At 30.6% G+C, this 14,492-nt stretch overlaps 1 long non-coding RNA gene across 1 annotated transcript in view; it reads left to right on the forward strand.

Annotated features, from left to right (window-relative positions):
• LOC146992883 (uncharacterized) overlaps positions 1-14,492 on the forward strand; it is a 47,700-nt gene that overhangs the window by 2,815 nt on the left and 30,393 nt on the right. The window contains exon 2 of the long non-coding RNA XR_015039001.1: positions 260-508. This is a non-coding gene — a long non-coding RNA (uncharacterized LOC146992883). The remainder of the gene's footprint in view (positions 1-259; positions 509-14,492) is intronic.

The following is a 14,492-nucleotide window of genomic DNA, read 5'->3' on the forward strand; positions in this document are numbered from 1 at the left end:
TTAATATAATAAGCAATGCACGCTAATTTCTATTCGTTAACTTCAGGTCGAAGTATAATTAAATTTTAAAATAAAATAAAAATTAAATTACCACTGTTAGCTATTTGAAAAACACTGCTGTCATTTTTTTCTGAGCTGCTTAGTTTAATTTTGAAGTTCACTCAAGCAGAATTTGGAAATTTAATTTATGGACTTGAAATTTTAAATAGAATTTCGCAATTTTTCCCTGCACTACTGAAAGAGTATTCTTATTGTTTAGATTATGCTAAAGCACTCGAGAGTATCTGTTTAAAGAATAGATGCCTTCATGGAGGACATGTTAGGAGAACTGTATCGAGTTCACGTTATCCATGCAGAAAATCGATAAACCTCCCATGCAGTCAGTAATGTAGACGAAATTTGGTATCGGATTGAATAGCTGATGTTCAGCAGCTTTAACACTCAGCTGATGTTCAGAAGCCTTAACACTCAGCTGCTGGAGAGCCTGCTGAAAGCGAAAAGAAATAAAGTAAGTGATTAAATATATTATAAATAAGTAATGAAACTCAATTTGGCTTAGTCTAAACACTAGGCTAATTTTCGTAGACTGCCGGACGAGTTATCGTATCGTTTGTACTTCCCAGTCTAGAAAGCTAATGTAACAAAAACACTGTTAAAGTCAAACTTGAATACTTACTATCACATCAGCTTGGAGTTACGGGAAAGTAAACTGTTAAAAAAGTAACATCTATCTCTTTGTGGGCTGCTTCAATAACAAAGATGCAAATTATTTTCATATCAGAAATTAAATTTAACAACTTAACAACCTGACTGAACTGCTCTGCGATGAGTAACTTACTTTCAGTCAAACTCGCCAACCAACAAATAGCACAGCACAAAAGGCAGGGCAATAAAACAGGTGTTTCATCACAACAGGACTGAGGTTAACAACTCTCCTTTTGAACTTAGTTTTTTTCCCTCGTTATTTACACTTAATTCATTTACTTTTTCTGATCAAGTAGCCAAAACAGTAGAAATGCAAGAAACATTCAACATTTGAAGGAAGATGTCAATTAAAATAAACCTTGCAGGTATATAGATAAAACGACATTTTAAAATTAATCACAATTTGTAATCTGATAAAATATCACAGGTAAGATTACTAAATGAGAAGCCAAAGGTATGAATTTATAAAAATACGAAATATAAAAAGCAACAAAGATTTCCGAAAACTTTTTATTTTATCTTTTTTAGCTTATTTTCAACTTTTAATGCTGCTATTGTTGTATTTATTGCTGGTTTAAGGAATTTGAAAACTTACAATCAAATGATTAAAAATAAAAACACCAACAATTTTTGACACCATTTATAAAGACAAATAGACCATCTAGATGACAGCAACCCACTTTGAAGACACAAACACCACTTTGAAGGTTCTGTGATCCGTTAAAGTGCTAAACATTTTTTTCATCTCTCAAATTATTTAGGTAATCTGCAAATTAACTAGGCAATCTGCATATCACCTACTAGGAACTCGTTAAAGTGAAAATAAGATCTTTGCTGGAACAAAAGCAACTTTTCTGGACGCTTAAATTAACATAATGTTATTTATTTATTTTTAGATATCTAAAGAATCAGGTTAATAAAATCAAACAATCAACAAATTAATTGCTAGAATCAATCATCAGTCAATTAAAAAACTATAACAGAAAGCGTCAAACGGTTTAAAATATTATCTCAATTAAGGAAATGAATTTGTAAAATTATGCTTACCTATTAGTGCGATCTAAAGGCTGGTGACACTTCGAGTTACACAGCAACTAGTGTTTGTAAAAGGCACGTGGTACATTTAGATTTTCAGTAACATTTTCTAAAACCTGCCTAGTACCAAGGAACTGATTTATTGTTGTCTCACTTAAAGATAGTTTTACAGCGGAGACATCTTCTTTCGTTAAAAGTCTCTCTTTGAAAACATTGAATTCAGATCTTACACGCAATTGTTTTAAAATATCCGTTTCAGTACCAAGTTTATAAAAGACACCCTCTGTTTTACTAAGATTTCATAGCAAGACCTTAATTGACATTTGGGTGCTTTAGAAATTGCTAGCATTTTCTTTGCTTGCTTTTCTAAATCTTTCTTGGCTTCATCAAGCTGATTTTCTGACCCTTATTCTTTGTACGGATGTTGCACAATACATTCTTACCACACCCTCACACCCTTCTTCTTTAGGATCTATTTTACCAAACATTACGTGGACAAGCATGTCACCCAATTTACACTTGTGAGCACCTGACTGCTTTTGAGCAAACAATACAGACCATGTCTTGTATAACAATCTTTACAGACTCTGTACGAAACTATGATGGTGATTCTATTGATGGTAACTCAGTGATGACTTCTTCAATATGCAGAGGTGATTCCTTGAAAGTGCAGGGTAACTGAATATTCCGCATAACTGTATCCTCTGTCAAAGATGTAGAAGGCAGTTTAGGATTACTGTCGATAAATTCTTGCATTTCCATAGGTGATTCTGTAGAAGCAGAGGATGACTGGATGTTCTCTTGAGTAAGATTTGAGTGTGATCTTATAATCGCAGTCTCTTGTGAATCTTCTTATTTTTAAAAATCTTCTTTATTATTTCTGGAATAGAAGAAGACAATCCCACTTTTGCGGGACATCCGAACATGGCTTCGTATGGAATTCTTTTAATTGCAGAATGATAGACACGATTCTTCATGAATTGTACAAATCGATGCCCTCACTACACTTGTTAGATTGGTTATCAGCCATCTAAGTAGTGAACATATTTTCAATGTTTTGATTTGCTCGTTCGACATTTCCTTGACTTTGACTGCGTCTAGGTCATTAATCATTTTGCTTTCTGACCACAGCTGTGTTTCACATTTTAAGATTTTTATTATAAAATCCGCGTCCGTTATCAGAATGAAAAATACTTAGGACGCCAAAAGGAAGAAATATATTAAGCAAGATACAGGCTACTTCATCCGCCATTTTGAGGTGAGCGGCTTCAATACAACACATTTTGTTAAGTGGTCTTGGTATAAATTTCAGAAACGTAAACTTTCAATCTAATTGAGATTGGTAATCGACGTGATTCACCTCAGATCTGTTATTAAAATGCGATGAAATAATTGGCTTTACAACAATCCCTTTTTTGTTTTTATTGACAAAATTCGCATAAATTCAAAACCATTTTTACTTGGGCTTGGACAATGTTTTTTATAAAGTGTATTTAATTGCTTGCTACTTTAATTGTGTCTCTTCCACCGTGTCCAATTGACAGATTAGTAGAATGCAATGTTTCAAACAGTTCTTTGGAAAGTGTGGAAAAGTGTGGAAAGTGCGAGAAAGTGTCCAAACTTTCTCGCACATCTAACAACGGTTCGATGAGTTTTTTACAGCCTTCTACGGTCAACACATCATACCTTTAAACTATTTGATAATCTCGATATGATTCTTTTTTCTTGGAAACTTTTATTCGCTTTACATCTTCAATTATGAAATGTACTTTGGATTTGTCATTAAAACAGTTATATATTCTGAATCTTCGCTAAAGAGGATTGCGAAGAATCATTTCTACATTTTACTCACCAATTCGGTACTTGCTTGCATACATGGACCTAAATTTTCTGCTTTAAAAAAATCACGGCACAAACTCAAACGCTAACAGGCAGAAATGAATTTGAAAACAGACTAATTATGCTAGTCCCTGGCAGCCGACACGAATTATGAGGAAAAAAAACCGGCAACGACAATACGCTGGCAAAACCCATCTAAAAGTGGAGGGAGAGGGGGAAGGAGTAGAGAAAGGAAATGAGAGAAACAAACCTTTAAACTTTAACTGTACGGAAATCGCTAATGTACATACATAGGTACATTACATAGGTAAAATGCGGAAAACTCTTGATCCCGCACGTTAACGTAGCAAATCAGTTAATTTCCAGATTAGGTTAGGTAATGGACACATTAACGGCTTTCGAGCTTTAGCGGTAACATATACATACCATAAGCTACAGTAAGTCTACATCGGGTTTCAGATTAAATTTTCTATAATTAACTCGTACTATAGGAATAATCAGACGACGAAATACTGTCAAAATTCGTGTGCACGTGTTTCTGATGATGGAGAAAAGAAATGAGAAATTTAAATTCAAATTGACTTTCATGTATGAAAAGTGAAACTGCTAGGCTGACATGTGGCTTAATTCAAATGTCTTATGACAACTAATATTGCATAAAAATGTTAGTGCGACAACAGAGTTCATAATTATTAAAACTTTACGCTGAGTATGATTTGTTTAAATATCCCCGAGAAAATAGCTCATGACAAACAGCCCATGGTAAAGCAGCCTAAATATAACTATAAATATCTTATGTCTAGTTTCAATTCTAAAAATCTTTATGCGAATATTTACTTTTTATGTCATTCAACAAAATTTACATTCAGCTTTAGTATCTAAAAATGAATTAAAATATTTTCTGTACTTTACATACTTTTTAAAGAGTAACAAAGCATTCAAAACTATTAATAACATCAAAATCAGTCCTTATTGACCCTCATATTTTAAGATTATTCCAATGCTTAGATACTTTTTTGCGCAAAACATGCAGATCTTCTGTAAATTGTATAGCAGTTATAATTTAGAAATATAGACCAGAGAATATAAAGCTTTTGCATACCGCGATAAGCTATGTGTGGAAATCATTACTACGCCATCATACTTGATAAATGGTTGTAATTTTTTTAATGCCAGCATATGTAGATATGCGTACATCAAATTTGAAAGTCCATATTTTTATACTGCATTTGCTTGCATTATGTAATTACCGATTTATACATGCGCCGTGGCACTCTTTTTTTTTTTTACAGCCCGCATATATTTAGATACAAAAAGAAATTAAATACTGTTCGAGGGACTCAGTTCGAAAGCCTTAAATTTAGGCTATTTTGTTTCATGCACTATTTTCTCGTGGTCTATTTTGTCATAGTCTATTTTGCCGGGGGCTATTTTGTCGAGATACCGCTTTTCAAATATTATTATCTGAACGGCAAGAACGCAGCTGCCGCTTTTTGTGCAAATAGGTACTTGAAATGTGCGGAATGTCTATTGTGTCATATGATTCGCTATTTACAGAAACGATGTAATAACTGTTCCTATGAAAAGGAAACGTAAAGATTTAATCATTATAATGGAGAAAACAGCAAAAAATTGCAAACGTCATTGCCCAACGATCAGGTAAGAATGTTCAAGATTAAGTGTCCGTCAGTTGTAGAACATTCTATGGTGGACGTTCCATAAATATCTACGCTGGTAGAAGACTATTCTGTAATTGCATAAATAAGTGCTTTTGTTAATGTAATAGCTTGATACTTACATTTTCTTTATTCAACTGTTTGAAAATTGCTCAAAGCAATAACCAGTTATTACCACAAAATAAGTCGCTTTCAAGATGTTAAATTTGGACAGCGTTTAGCCTGCGATATATTTTCAGCCAGCCTCCCAAAACTGATTGAAAAGCAAGAGAATCCTTGTAGACCATTGATCAGAAAGATGAGGGGCATTTGGCAAACTGAACGCGAGTAAATGCCATACATAAGCTACTGATGATTCTTATTGGAAGCAAAACTTTTTGTTGCAATCAGCAAGCTTAATATCTCAATAAAATCTTTTCAGATGGATTATTGCACTTCGTTATTTAGGTTTACCTGTTAAGTTGACTAGATAAGCTAACTAAATTTCACTATTGCAGCTTAAGAATAATTGAACTTAATTATCAATAATTCGTAAAATGAATTAATGGTGATATGGAGTGATTAGTAGCACTTCAGCTATATTATGCAAAGAATATCTTTGTAGAGACATTAGGTATTTTTTAAACAGGAGAAGTGAAAAACTAGCAACGCCTTCGCCGGGAATCGAACCACGTACCTCTGGAATACGCGCCCAGCGTGCAGACCACCACAACAAGAAGGCATGCTAAGAAGGCGGGAGAAATACCTTATATCTTTTATTTTGTAAAATTTTTATTATTATCATTATTATTTGAATTTTTCGCATAATCTGAAAAATGTACGGTCCAAATTTTTTGTTTTCTGAAGAGTATCTCCTTTTACTGAAAAGAATAACTTATTTATAAGATACAGATCCAAATCATTATCTCTCTTCTCTTTGAATAGAAATTCTTAATCTTCTCACAAGGATAGAAAAACTGACAGGGATTCAATGAAAAAGATAACCACATAGAACTGTTCTTATGAAAGAACTGATGGCTAGCATACTTATTTATTCTCGAAAAGGCTTATGACAAAAATAAAGTTACCACATCTTTGAAATAACAAATAACCCCTAAAAATTTAATACTCAGCAATTTAGGATTGCTTGACAGTCTAGAAAATGCCATAATCGAGTGAAGAACAACTCTTCATTTTTATTTTAGAAGTTTTTCTTTGTTAATTAATAAATTTAAATTAGGTATAATATGAAGTTATGTATATACACTGCTCGAATGGAAAAGAAATACCGAAATATTTTAATAGTTTACTTTTCTATGTTATAACACACTCTTAACTTAGCCGTACTTGTCTATCTTTCAGCTGGACCAGGATTGTTCGACATACAGTCTGCAAACTACCGTTTGGAATTTCAGAAAATCACGAGATTTAAAAACAGTAATAACGCTTTTAGAAAAATAAATCTTTAGAAATAAGGGAAAATATCACTCGACCATATAGCAAAGTTCATACAATATATTTCTCGTATCGATATATTTTATGAACACGTTTAAGGTCTTCTGAAGTAGTTCCGTTTCAGAAACAGTTGATGATGATTAAGGTTTTTCAACTCGATTGCTACATCAATAAAGCGGCCTCTGACAGTAAGCCAGCCAAAAAAAAAAAAAAAAAAAAAAAAATGTGAATTGATTGAAAATTTTAGAATAAATTTATGAAACTATTTTCGAATTTTAGAGCAACTAAAGATAATTTTCATATTTTCTTGAAAGAGATGTCTATGTATGGAGAACTGATTTCAGTTTTTCGGAAAGAAGAATGTAAAGTTAAATTATGCCATCACCAGTAAAAGTACCATGGGTATTTCAGTTTTTACTTACTGAATATCCTGCTGTATCGGAGGCAGAAATAATTGAGATTCAAAATAACTCCGATATAAGGAAAGACTTCGAAAAATATAGCTTATTAATATTTTATAAAAATTGTGAAATCGACCCCAAAATCGAGCCCTTTGATTCATTTCGCCTTTAAATAGCCCACAATTCTACTATTAGCTGCCTTCAAGGAGAAAGACTTAAAAAATAAATTTAAGTTCCTTGTAACAGAGGAACGTAAATTTTACTTTTATATCTTAAGCGAATTCTGCACTTTGCCACATCAAACATTAGAGTAGACTCATTAGAGAGAAACATTAGAGTAGATTACTTGGATGAGAGGGCTAGATATCACAGTGACCTAGGTTTGGGAATAATAACGAAAAATACAAAAGTATGGAAAATAATTTTTGTTGTATCAATATTATAGAGTGTAAATTTGCGTTGTCTAATTTCAATGGCCATTTCTAATGTTTTTAGTTTTACTATATATGACGCAAAAAACAATTTAATATAAGAGTATTTGTGATGTGAATTTTGAAATTCCTTTCCTTTTTTCCTTTCTAAATGCACTTATGAAGGAGTATTTGCTAATTTTTCGCTCTCGAATTGGTTACTAAATTTTTAAGTGCATATTGCAGTGCGTTAGTGCAAATTTTTAAGTCTTCACATGGTTGGAAAATTCTGATCTGAACTGTTACATTTTGCGAGTTTTCGCCTACAACAGAGCTCAAACTAAATTTAACAATAACGCAGACAGAAGGATCAAATGATAACCGAAATCTGTTCGTAATTCAGTAGAAAGCCCTACTAAGGTTGAAAATGAACAAAACTCAAATTTGGACATTAGAGAATCAAACATTGGAGAATTTACAACGTACAGTAATTATTTTCAAGTGCAAAAAGAATCCCTTATATTGAAAGGACGCACAAATATTACTTCCTAACCAATAAGCGGCTACGAGAAGCTCACTGAAATTTAATTGGTTGCTCCATAATTAGGTAGCTAACTGTTTCGTTCTTATTCAGAATGAGGTAGCAGAGGAACACAACAGCAGCTCCTCAGCAAAGTCGCACTAACAATCGATCAGCTGAACATATACCATGAGTTTTACTTTCTTCGTTTTCTCTAAGTTAATTTTCTTGTTCTGCAAAAGTCTTCTTCTGTAATCTTAGAATTCGGAGACTAAACAAAATAGTAGAACTAAAATAGTAAATGTCATTTAAAACTAAAATGGAAACCTTACGAAATTACACCAGAAATTTTAATAAGGGTAAAGCCTGTAACGAGTTTTTACGAAGGTAAACTTTGTACTGGAAATTTAATAAAGCGAATGAGTAAATTTACATTCCCTTTGTTTAATTTTTAATCATTTCAGTAAGGAGCTAGTTCTATTAAAAGACGGTAACAAAAGTAAATTCTATCTTTTAATTAGTTATTCATCTTTATTCCTTAATTTGAAAACTCTAATCTATTTATACGATTTTTCTGCATGGTCTGCAATTTTCCGCGAAAGTGCTTCGAACTGAGGTTTTTCGAAATAATTACGTAATTTTGTTAGTTCAGTATTACTAGTCTGTTATTTCGAAACTTCTAGGTAGTAAGTTAGAACATTAACGACATACCATTGCTGTATTAAAAATACTTGTCTTTGCTTACAAAGCTTTAGAACTTTGTTTAAAGAACCGTTACATAAGCTTCATCAAGCAAAGTTTAAAGAAATAAATCGTAGATCATTTTTATTTCCAAATCAAGATTCATGATTCAAACTCTGCTTCATGAGATATTTTATAGTACAGTTGCTAGTAAATACGGATAATAGCAGTAGATTCATTGAAAGTTATATGAATTTGACAGAGTAAAAAATCCGGCCTTTTTAAGTAATTAAAAGTAAAGCATTTATCTTCTAGACAAAAGTCCCATACGTATTTTGAAAACGTAGATTTCTGGAACTTAGCAGGACTACCGAAGGTAAAAGTCTAAATTGAAAAATTGGTCTGTTATTAATCTTCTAAATATACCTCATCGTACTTATTACTGCAAAGATTTATAAAATTTATCTAATTATAAATAAATCTATAATCATAAAATGTGTCATTAATGATACCTAACAGTTAAACATTTTACAATATATTTTCGTTGTTTACTAGCAGATTTATTACGTAACAGACTAAGTGGTTCCAAGTTTGATTCTTAGACCGTTTATGCAATTATCAGAGAAACTATGCCTTTATATGAGTAAATTTGAAATATTATCCCTGGAACTATTTCTCAAAGGCATCTTTGCATCCGGGCAAAGATTCCCACCCTTCTTTCATCTTCTATTCTTTGGAGCACTCACCTCATCGAACTTCAAAGTCATGAACTTTTAGGCAAAATTTTGTTGAGCGAGTCGAGCCATAGGCTTATACACCTATAGTATATCCGTTATGGAATAGCATAATTCAAGGTTGGCTTCCAGGAAAAAAAAGATTTAATTGAAAATAACCGTGAATTAAATAAAAAGCCATTAGTAAATCTCATTTTCTACAGTCACAATATCACATAGTGGACTTTTCCGCGGGCAAAATTCGGTGCGTTTAAAATTATATAAAAACTAAGCGAACAAAGCTTAAGATAATATAAAAATAATATTTTTATGAGGTTATTATAAAGCAGCCTTTTGCTTAAATATATTTTAAATTATTCAGCAGTAAATATGCGAAGAAAGGAGAGAGAAAACTTTAATACAGTAAAAAAGGAATTGGTGTTACAGATGCTAATAGCTTTGGTATGTCCTAAGTAGATAGAAAATGGGGGTTCTGCGACACGCGGTGTGGGGTGTGGGCGTGGTCAATGACGTCACACAGAGGGCGGGGCCAAAGGCAACGTCATCACACTAGGAGGCGTGGTTTCGAGTGGAGTTGAGTTGTTCGTAGACTACTGATTGAGTTGTAGACCTCTTGCTTTTCATTTAAAGTTAGTTTTTTTAAATTTGGCAACGGAGTCATGGCGTCCTCTAGGGACGAAAAAAGAAAATAATGTATTTAGGAATTGCTTATGGCGTCCTCTAGGGACGAAAAAGTGAATTATATGTTTTAGAAATATATTTTTTAAGTCTGGTGTTAAAATTATTCAATGCGCGACTCTGAAAACAATGTAAAAGAAACAAATATAAAAAAGACTTTCCTTTAATGATAGTTCATCATGTCATGAAAATGAAATTACAAGATAATTTGTTTTTATTACTCAATTTTATTCTGATACTTTTATCCTTTCTAGTTTTAAATGAAACTTTAACTTATTTCTTAGGTTTTCTGTTCATAATAACATATTCATTTACTGTCATATTTTTTTAATACTTAACACGTTTCTAATTTGTAATATTTATTTAACTTCCACATACTATTTTTTTTCATACCTTTCATAAATTTCAGCATACCCTGATTTTTAACTTATATGTTATATTTCACAAACGTTCCCGCACATGCTGTTTATTTGTTACATTACTTAATTTTAGATGCAATTTAACACTTTTTTAACGTTATAATGTTCAATATATTCTGAATTTTAACTTCATTTACTTTTTTTAAACCACTCTAGTATTCTATACACACTTTAACTTAGTGGTATGAAATTGTATTTAAAAAGAAACGTTTATTTTTCGTGATCTTAGTTCTTTTACTAAATTTTCTACAGTATTTCTAATTTCTTTCACGTGTTTAACTATATCTTCCTTACATTACCGAATATTTTTTAAAAAAACTTAAGTCTATAACTGTTAATTGCTTTTCTTACGTTCATGATTTCCCTTCTCTGTTTATATTTCTTAATTCTAGCTTAACTTATTTATTATAATGTTTTTATTTCTGTCTCATCACTCGTTATTCCAACATTTTACCCCTTTTTATTCATTTTAACGATATGGATTATTTTCATTTACTCCATATTCAAATATTTACTTACAATTTTTATAATACTTGTTTTATTCCTCGATCATAATAGATCATCTACAGTTTTACTCAGAAATTTCCATTCACAACTTTACAGTTTAATACCATTTATATCTAAATGTATTTCTTTCTCATATAGTTTTATGGTCTTCAAAGTTTCTAACATCATATTTAGTTTTAAATCCCGATTACCATTAAGTGTGTTGATAATTTTCATTTCTAATTTTACAACCACGTTCAGTGTTTCATCCACACATACCAAAATATTTCTTACATTTTCTGATATTTAGTCTATGTCATATTTCAGTACTTCAAATGAATTTACACTGCTCACACTATTATTTTTTCATGTTTTAGAGACACTAACTATACTAATTTTACTATTTTTCCTGCACTAATTGCATCTATGTCAGCACTCATGCTAAACTAGCAATTGTTTTGCATCACATGCATAAAGAAATTCTTAAAACCAACTTTTTCAATATCGTACTCAAATTACTCTTTTCCAGATGGGAATTACCAGTATTCTTTGGTTTTACTCTGTTACATCCTTTTAAATTTTAACATCTTACTTTTAATTCTAACATACATCTTTTAAACAGTTTTTTCTTTTAATGATAGCCTTACCTTATTTGTTCAAATTAATTCTTTCATTCACCTTCTTTACTACCTTTCAGTACCTTCATAATTCACTATGCAAACGCAATGTCTTTCACTGACATTCTGTTTAATAATACCACAAGTTTCCTTAATTGACAAAAAGCGAATTATTTCTCATTTCAAAATAGAACTACTATATTTTTGCACAAACATTACCTTTATCCATTCAAGCCACCCCTTAACCTGTAACTGACGTAGCGATAGGAAAGGAGATTCTTATCATATGCTCTTTCGACATTTGAGGTTTCTAGAACTTCTTTGACAAGTATATCAATACCATCAGAAAATATACTTAACACTTTTTACCCAGTTTAAAGGCAACATACTGTTATAAGAATGGTTTTAGTTAAATTTATAACACAAATAAACGCATTTTGTGCTAAATAGGCATAAAGATTTAGATTCAGAATATTTCTTTTTAATCCGATGTAAGACTTGAATTTCATTCATGATACGGATTGTCTCTTGATTTTCTTTTTGTTTACCTTACACTAATAGAAAATTTTTATTTTACAAGTTCAGCTTTTAATGAAATAGAAATAAAAACTACGATACACCTGCTGTTTTTAAGAAAAGGAACTTTGATATATTTCTGGAAATGTAAATGCTTTTAGAGTTTTCTTTCAATAACGTTGATTTTCATTACTTTACTAACTTCAATAATTCTCTTATTAGCTAATATGAATGAAAGAAGATTGTCAAAAATGTGACACAGTATAATTCTTACGAACATATGTACCTTTACCAGCATACAGATATTACCGATTGAAATGAAGAAAGATACAGATATTTTACTCCAATCTACATTAAATTAAAAAAAAAAATATTTAAACTTTCATACATTCCAAAGAATAAACGAAAACTCAATAGATATTGTCATGTTTGTATATATGAGATAAAAATTTTATGAATGGTATCTAAAGTAATGCTTAGAACTTCATAAAAGCGAACATTCACTATGTTAATACACATATCATCAGTTATTTACATTAATCAATGTAATATTAATCATTACATGTACTATATGCATATATATTTAAAGTTTAATTGTCTTACAATTGAATAATTAACTATTGAGAGAAAGAGGTTCATATCTTACACTATTTAATTCACATGGAACAAATTTTTCCATCAACCACATTGAACCACGTTTATTAAATTCGCCAAAGCTCTTTTATTTCTGCATTTTCACACTCACGACACATTTTAAATGTAACTATTGATTACCATTTCAAACACCGATATCATAACTCAGTGTAAAACTACATCATAACTCATTTTTCCCCTACTAACTACAATTTTATATATTCAAGAAGTACATCTAAGACATGATCATTTTCTATGTTCTAGCAAATTGATTCAATTGCGAACATACTATTAAGACTTGCGATTTTAGAAGACTTGCATGTATTAACGATGTCAACGTTTCTTCGTTTTTGTAAGATTCGTATCAAACCATGTCGCATTCGAATGTGGTGTAAGAGATCACTTTTTCTTTTAAACACTTGTAAACAATGGATACAATTTATAAGAAGAGAAGTATCATGCTGTTTCAAAACATCATCATCAGCATATTTCTGTTTCTTTTGACACCAACAAAATAAATTAAAAAAAAAAAAAAAAAGGTTCGTGAGATTTTCTTCAAATTCTGTTTTACTTGAAAAAAATGTCCGAACATTCAATACGATGTAAAGATTTATATTGTTTTAAATTCTTATGCTCACTAAATATTTTTTATCACGATTTACTCTTAAAAGTAACTTTATAAGTTTTCATATCCTTTTTACATGAAAAGAACTTGTGATTATTCACTACAAAATTCTAAGACGAGAAGCTTCGCGACTTTTCAAACTACAAACTTAAATTTCTTAGAACATACACTACATCTGATGTTTCTTTCATGAGATTTCAAATATCTCATCAGATTACTCGTATTCAAGAAACCTTACAAATATATCACATAAGTTCAGCGAATAATCGCTTCATAAACTCTTAAATTTTCAACACGAGTGAATCACTTGAAGCATATACTGCACTGTAAACATAAAATACTTAAAAAAATTGTTATAAAAAATAAAAATACATTCATTTCACCAAGAAGCTTTTCTATTTAAATACATTTATTTATTTCCAAAGAACAAGTTTCTGTATTTTACATAAAATATACTTAGAATTTTCTTTCATTAGTTAATATCAAATTAACAACAATATCCATTTACTGATATTTGATATACATGTTTGCTTTAAAATTAAAACTAAAATTTCAATATATTTCTATTAAAAATACATAATGAAAAAAAAATACTCATAACATCAACCAAAGACAGAAATTTAAATAGAATAGCTGTACTTATATTAGTGCATTTTTATAATCTTCATAACATTTCGATTCAAAAAAACCTATTACAAAATAAATGAAACATTTTTTTCTGCCTTAAAGAATCTCTTATATTTTTAAAATTAATACATAAAAATATATCTTCACCAATATATTTAATTCTGTCCTCAACACTTATTATAATGCAATCATGTCTTGTTTGTGAAGGATGATTTACAATGCAACCTTCGCATTTATATAGCTTTTTTATCACTGAATTTAATTCAGTTTTGATAGAGTTTATGAGTTCTTTAAAAAGTTCATCATCATCACTTACCATATCCGAACAATTGTTTTTACATTTGATTTGCAACGGTAAAATAATTTCAAAAATACTTTTATATAAAGTATTAGATACATCAGGAATAATTCCTTATCACAGAAAATATCACAGTTTACTTTTAGGTATGTAGGTTT

The sequence above is a fragment of the Stegodyphus dumicola genome, chromosome X2 (assembly GCF_044657685.1).
Source record: "Stegodyphus dumicola isolate Sdum_Otavi_A_Nest chromosome X2, ASM4465768v1".
Classification (NCBI taxonomy): Eukaryota; Metazoa; Arthropoda; class Arachnida; order Araneae; family Eresidae; genus Stegodyphus; species Stegodyphus dumicola.